Source organism: Tamandua tetradactyla, chromosome 1, assembly GCF_023851605.1.
Source record: "Tamandua tetradactyla isolate mTamTet1 chromosome 1, mTamTet1.pri, whole genome shotgun sequence".
NCBI lineage: Eukaryota > Metazoa > Chordata > Mammalia > Pilosa > Myrmecophagidae > Tamandua > Tamandua tetradactyla.
The window spans coordinates 137,662,314-137,669,945 of record NC_135327.1 but is presented as its reverse complement, the minus strand read 5'-3'; the positions used below and the strand labels follow the sequence as shown (position 1 = coordinate 137,669,945).

At 37.3% G+C, this 7,632-nt stretch overlaps 1 pseudogene; it reads right to left on the bottom strand.

The window, feature by feature from the left end:
* Window positions 1-2,900: 2,900 nt before the first annotated feature.
* Window positions 2,901-6,455, bottom strand: LOC143681399 (cap-specific mRNA (nucleoside-2'-O-)-methyltransferase 2-like; annotated as a pseudogene).
* Between the last annotated feature and the right edge of the window lie 1,177 nt (window positions 6,456-7,632).

Here is a 7,632-nt window from a genome sequence, read left to right as displayed (position 1 = left end):
AGTTGCTAACAGCAGCAGCATAAAGAGGCCAAAAGGTAAATAAAGTTTCTTAAAACATGCTAATCACCTCAGTACTAGGTGCCCTTGATAGCCTAAAGCACAACTTTCTTGATTCCGTAGTTCTTCCAGCTATGTGAAACTCTGGAAAATTTCCTACAAAATTTGTGGTGGTTTCAAAATATTTTAAATACAGCCAGTCTCTCTCCAGCCACAATGCTCAAAGTGGGGTCTTCCAAGGTGCATTACGTATTTAAAGTAGAGAACATTTTTATCAGCTTTAATCTGCAAGTAAACACTGCAGCCAGCTGTTCTTATTGCACAAGGCTGTGCAGAGCTGGCATGAGTTTCCACACTTCCCAATCCTGCTCCCAGACCCTGCCTTCTCTAGGATTAGTGGGAAAAGCAGTCTTCTCACTTCTCTAGTGCCCCAGCTCCTTTGCTCATCTTGGGTCTCTCAGACCCCATGTATATGTTTTGGCTATTTTTTTCTTTCAGTTGTATTCCATCTACTTTATAACTTCCAAAAATCCATCAATATTTCTGCCACGCTACTAATGACCTCCTTTTATGTTTTCCAACAATGCTATGGATTCTTCTCAATTTTGTTTCTTTTAGCATTTTTGTGAAATTTGGAGAATGTGAACTCCATCTGCCATCAGATCAAAAGTCTACTTTTGACTTTTATATATTCGTTAAGTTAAAAGTTTATTTGCAACAAGCGTACTTATGTATTTTTTAAATGAGTGAGATATTTTCGTTGACATAATTTAATGACAGCATTGAAAATATAGCTTTATTCATTAAACAATACTAACCTCAAGTTTCATGATATCATTGTTGGGTAGCATACTCAGTAATACACATAGTCAATTTTTTAATTTAATGAATAAATATAAGAAAATGAAATAAATTGGGGTTATTATCTACAGTTAAGATTGACTTCCAGATTATTGTTTGTTTAATTTCACAAAGAAAGTTACCTAACCAGAGTAGACACAACTCAAAAATATTTTGAACCAAAACATTGACTTTTCTTTACAGATTTCTCCTTTTGGGGAGATTTAGTGAAGGCTGTTGTCAAACATATCATTTAAAATTATTTAGGTTGGTATTTAAAATCAGAGTCCAAAGACTTATACTGCTATCTAGTGGTCACTTTGGATAATTCAAAATTATTAGCTTCATTTTCCTGCTCAAAATGCATGATATTACATAACACGGGATTGCCATTATAATTTTGAAAATCACTAGGGTTGGCTTATTATTAAAATCATAGGAATATCAACTGCAAAACTGCACACTATTTTCTCATAGAGGACGATGTAACAATGTTTTTATTGTAAACATATATTATTTGATTACAAATAAAATAATATTTAAAAATAAGAACACTGAGCAAAAAACTTTTCAAATAAACACTAAGGATTTTTAGATAATGATTCACCTGCTATTATAAAAATACTGAAAGATAACTTCTTCTGAATATGTAAGAGATCACCCTTGATTTAGAAAACCTTCAAGGACATTTGTTCATTTTACCCACAGATTTTTAGTGGCAGTACAAACTAGGTTATATTTTAAGCCGTGTCTTATCTACAAGACACATAAAGTTCAAATAAATTCCTAAGGTAACTGTTTTTTCCCCTGTGCCAATAACTTTATTTATAAATCTATAATGGCACTCAAAATAGTAAAGACCATGAAAAAATTTCAGATTTATATATATATATCAACCAAATACATCAAAGAATACATCTATTTTTCATATAACTAACAAAAATACTTTAAATGCACAAATGAGAATATAAATATTTTTCATTTTGTGGAACTTCAAAAAACCATTGATTTCCTCAATAAAGTTTGTCAGAAAGTTCATATTACACTGTAAAATACATGCAATGTTAAAAGAAATTAAAATGTAACTGATAAAATAACCTTCTCATGCCTAATCTTCTTGGTAAAGTGCTACTTTCAAACGAAAAAAGATAATTAGTAAAGATTAAAAAATCGTAAATGCTGAACCATCATTCTGAATGTATTATAAATTTTTCTTCGGAATTCACTATCTTCATCACATTCATATGTCCCCAGTATGAGGCCATAAACACTATTTGCAATTTAAAAAATAGTTTAGTTCACAGATTATTCTCCTGAAAGTTAAAAATGACTGCATCATTGCTAAATGAAGTTTTTCATGATATAGGAGGATTTTAGATTCAGGAAACTATGTTCCATTGTTTTAAACATGATCTTTGCTTTCAAACTGTCCTGATACCCTTTTTAGTTGGATGGTTGTGGTTAAGAAAATATTCATAAAACAGCATACTAGCCTCATTTGAACCATAAAGCAAATTGGTCAATTGGCTGAGGGGAAACTAATGGCATATATCAAGAGATCTGGCAAAAGATGAGCTCCCTGAAATCTACAACTGGCATGTCAAGTGTTGCTTTGAAGTAACTCATTTCTTTTCATTAATGATCTAAATCAGTTCATAAATGGCATTAGCCACTGAGCCATTGGAAATACGGGTCTGTTGAGAGGAAATTAGTTGGAAAAAGCTAAGGGAAGGCACACAGGTACAAATCCTAAGTAAATAAATAAGACCAACTACATTGCATACACATGCATGTGTGTATCTGCCCCGAGCACATAAACACTCTCCTGTTTAGAGGTTCAATATTATCACTGCATAGATTCATATGAATAGAACCCTCTGCCTGTGGGCATGCATATTCCATAGGTCAGAGCTACCTAGTGGTTTTCCAGAATTGATGAGACTTTGCTGAAAAATTGGCCTTTCTCTAAAACGAAACTGGTTAGGCTTTAAATTAATAGAGCAAAGGGATGAAATAACATTGGAAACTATAAGAAGTCAAAGCGAATCCCAGAAAGGACATGTTTAATTTCTTAACTGAAGGCTGCTGATGATCTCTTGTTTCTCTACCTGAATAATCAAATGTAAATGCCTTTTAGCAATGGTAGCATTCAAATCCTACCAAAATTCAAATAGTGCCCCCTTAAGGTGTACCTCTATTGGCACAATCTCTAAAACTTGCTGGGGGGCAACAGAGTTGAGCTAAGGGCTCGACAATTCATTCATATTCTGCAGATACTGGAAAACTGGATTTGGAAGGTCCTGATAACCAGCACATCACAGGATTGCATGACTTTTCAGGTACTCAGAGTATGTGGGACAAAAAAAAATGAGATGAATTTAACAGGAGCACAAAAATCAAGCCAGCCATAAATCTTGTGAAACGATCAAGTGCAGGTAAAAATCATAGCATCTCCTGTAAGTAACTGCTGTACGGAATGCAGAAGGCAGTCCAAAATTAACTGCTTCTAAACTGGGTCTCCAGCATGAAGAAATGAACAGCCAAAATTCATGAGTTCAGCCAATTCCAGGAATCAAACTTCAAGTGGTATATGCATTTTGATATCATGGAAAGTTGGCAAACCCACAAGCAAGCACTTTATTTGGTTGTTGTGTCCTTTAACTTGCTCATCCTGAAGGCATTTGGTAAGACTAAACAACTCAGAAATATCAGTTTTTCAGGGAGAAAAAAAAAGTGACAGCAATCCTGCTGTTTGGGCCTACACCTGGAATCCAAATTAAGAGGTTCTCCTAATGACTTTTCAGTTTCATTAAGAGTCCTTAAAATTTCACCATCACTAAAAGGAGAACACTTTAACTTTGGCAGTTTCCTTCCCTCTAATGTATGCCATAAGTAACATTCAACATAGGAAGCTGTTCCTTCCAAAAAGAGAACTTTGCCCAGGATAAAATTCAGCATGCTTTTTTTGGCTCAACTATCAAAGTACCCTTTAGGCACCTTATCTTGCCATGAAAGGGATTTCAACAGCTTCCTTTCACTATAGCTTTCAAAATATCCGTTTCTCTGCCCAAACCATTTTGTATTTGTACTACAACCAATATTAGATTTTTTTCACTACCTAATTATTTCTGGAAAGAGGCTTCAATTGAAACTTTTGCATGAAATATTGTACAGCACAGTGCCTTAAATTATTCAGCTTTGCTTGTTCCTCTTTTCCCATTTATTCAAATAAGCAAATGTTCTCAGAAATAGTCTCTAGCTGATATTTATGAAAGAACAAACAAAATTCTTCATGTCTTTTAAGAAAATATTCAGGAATAATGTGACAGAGGAAGAGATCTTTGCTGGTCATTTTGATCTAAAAATTCAGCATCATATTAGAATAATAAGAAAACAAATAAATAGTCTCTTATCCCTTATAGTGGAGACATACCACATAGACCTCTGAGTTTCCTGCCTCGTTAGGAGCAGGTTTCAAAACACGAACTTGGTCAAGGAACAGTTCAGCAGGTGCATTATGTTTATGGAATAATGTCCAAACGAAGTAAACATCTTCAGAACAAAAGAGCCACCAACTCCAAGAGCTGTCTGAGCAGTGAAACGTCAAATATGCAAAGAAGAGACTGAAGCTTCTTGTTCACCTGGGTTCCCTTGGTAACCCAAACTCCCGTCGGCAGTGATCAAGTGAATGATAGCCATGCTACTTCTGAAATTCTGAAGTCCAGACAGGTATTTCAGCATCATGATATCACCGGTGTTGTCTTGACCAAAGTACCAATAATGAAAGGTATTTGCAATAAGTCTTTCATCCATAATCATCATAAAATTATGATTTGCTTCGTGGTTTGGAGTCAGAGTGTTAGTTCCCCAAATCCAATCACAGGTTAACTGATCAGATTTTAAACAGTGATTGAGACTAGCTATAAAAACTCCAGGAGCTTCACAAATGGTGCAGAGAATTCAGTTTTCCATTCTGAAAAGTGTCCTGTGGAATATGTGGAAAGCTGCAGAAAATTTCATGGAACTGTAGGTGGGCAGTGGTAGCTCAGTGGCAGAGGTCTAGCCTGCCATGCCAGAGACCCAGGTTCAATTCCTGGAGCCCGCCCATGCCAAAAAAAGAGAGAGAGAGAGAGAGAAGAAAAATCTCATGGAACTTACACCACACTTGACTGCAAAAGTTCAATGTTCGCAGACTTTTTCATATGAGATAGTATTTTTCCAGCTTTTATGGTGAGATCAGTGTGCTCGTGCCACTCATACAGTTTCTTATAGCTTAGTTGGTTTTTTACTTCTTTTAGGGAGTTCTTCAAGTCAAGAAATGCATTACATTCTGTTTGGTAGCAGGTTAAAATCTCACTGGCAACTGCCACTCATTATTAGGTGATCAACCATAGGAAAAATTTTTGGCAAAAAGTTCAAAAATTTCAGCAAGAACATCTAGGCTGAACATCTCAGAATTTACTGCATGATGAACTGGAGGCTCGCAGCACTTACTTATTTTAAAAATAAATTAAGGGCGGGCCACGGTGGCTCAGCAGGCAAGAACACTTGCCTGCTGTGCCCGAGGACCTGGGTTCGATTCCCGGTGCCTGCCCATGTAAAAAATAATAATAATTAAAATAATTAATTAATTAAAATCTTCACTCATGCCAAGGGCCAATGGGGTCAAGGGAGATTGCCCTTAAGATCTCTCCTCAAGCCAGGTGGGGGCTAGTCCCTATTCCAGACCTCCAGGGCTGCATCCTGCCCTTTGGGTTCCAGGTGCCTGGGGTGGGCTGAGGGAGGCAGTGCCCTTGCTTCTTCAGAGCTGGAAAGCGGTGGGGACCCACCCGCGCAGTCCTGGGAGAGGGAGCAGATGCCTACCTCCGGGCTGCGCTGCGGCCCAACACCTTTCTAATAATATTTTTTTGTTTTTTGTTTTTTGTTTTTTTGGCATGGGCAGGCTCCGGGAATCGAACCCGGGTCTCCCGCATGGCAGACGGAATTCTGCCACTGAACTACCGTTGCCTACCCTCTCTGATAACTGTTTCAGCTTTTTATGATATATTGAAAATTTCCCTTCTAAAGGACAATGAGATTTCTTGATACCTAAATTATTCACAGCAAAGGAAAAGAAGGAAAGTTGCCACTTTCCTCAGTTTGCATCAGAGATTAGAATCAAACTGAAACAAATGTAGCAGTTAGTTGGCCTAGCTTTTCTCAGCACTGTATTGGGTTATTTTTGGAAAAATCACTCTTCCAAAGAACTACCTGAGGAGCGTCAATGGTTTGTCCTGGGAACACAGGGTCAGGGCACAACAGAAGCTTTCAGCCAATGATTCCTTTGTCCTGAATAGTCAGGAAGCACATCTTGTCACTTAGCACAAAAGAGCAGCAGAAGCAGCCCAGTGAGGGCTGAGCTACTCGGTGGCCAAACTGCCCCAAGTTGGGGTTAATAGATGACAGCTTTGCAAGTCCCACCTCACACAAGTCTATACAGTCTGAGTGTGGTTTTTATCCGTCTGGGGTTTAGGGGGCTCTGACACTAAGAATTCCTGTTCCGATAAGCATTTGGGGCTGCTTGTTTCTGGTTTCCTGTGTTTAAAGTCTGGCAGGGCCTTTTCATTAGCCTTTACCATCTCCTCCAGGTTGTGGAATGGCACCCAAGGGAGGTGAGGTAGTGGAAGGCTGGAGGGTGGCCACTTAGTGTGTGTCCCTAAGAAGGAAGTGAGGGTAGGTGAATTCTGGGCAATGACCACTTAGCAGATGTCTGTGACCTCCCTAACACCACAGGTACTGAAAACAATGCCAATCTAAAGATCTGATCATGTCTCCAGGAAGAGGAGACCAGGCACAGGTCCACACTTTGTTGTTAATGGGCAGAAGGCTAGCTATCCTATTGGATTTGTCACACCTGCCTTTGCCACACTGACATGTTCCCTATGCACAAAGGTTGACCACACACGCACACACACACACAAGCCCGTAGATCGTTAACTGAGCTACAAAGAAAACCCTAGGTGTTTCCCTCTAGGGCGGTTTAACTCTGATGACCCAGGATTTGACATTTTCTAGATTTTTATAAACATTTTTAATGATGTATAATTCACACAGTCCTCTATAAAATGAGTACATATTTTCTTCATAATTTTATATTTAAAATGTTATAATGTGTATAATGTGTTATAATGTTTATAATATAGGTATTATTTTGGATGCCTCATGGACTTTTTCTTAAATTCAAGCAATTGATTTAAATAGAAATTATGATTTGGAGTTTGTATAATTGTAGCTCCTAAATCATTAAGGAATCATCCCTTAATATTCTTCAACAATAAGATGCTTGCCCAGTACCACAAAGGATTCTTTTTTTTCATTTTCATCAGGACAGAATTCAGGCCTGAGTGTTAAAGAGCTTCATGATGCTATTAATAATTGAATTATGGTAAAAAAAAAAAAAAAACTGGAATACTAAGTATTCTATAATCCTAAATCCTGTATAATCAACATTTTCACCAACTATAATGACATGAGAATAATGCTACCCAAACCGTTGAATTCTGGGGTAAATGGCTAACTGAAATTGTTTAGGGAAATCTCGTGGAAAAATTTTTTTTGGCCCCTATGTGCAAATTTTGAACAGATTGTGTGCTAATATGAAATGCCAGCATGTGGTTACTTCAATTAAGGATTCACTGATTTGACCAAATCCTTTGTGAACATCCTTCAAATAAGGAGAGTAGTCAGGATCAACAGTGCATGAAATGAGGATTTCTGAAGTGGGTTTATAAAAATTGTATTCTCATGTAAATTAAG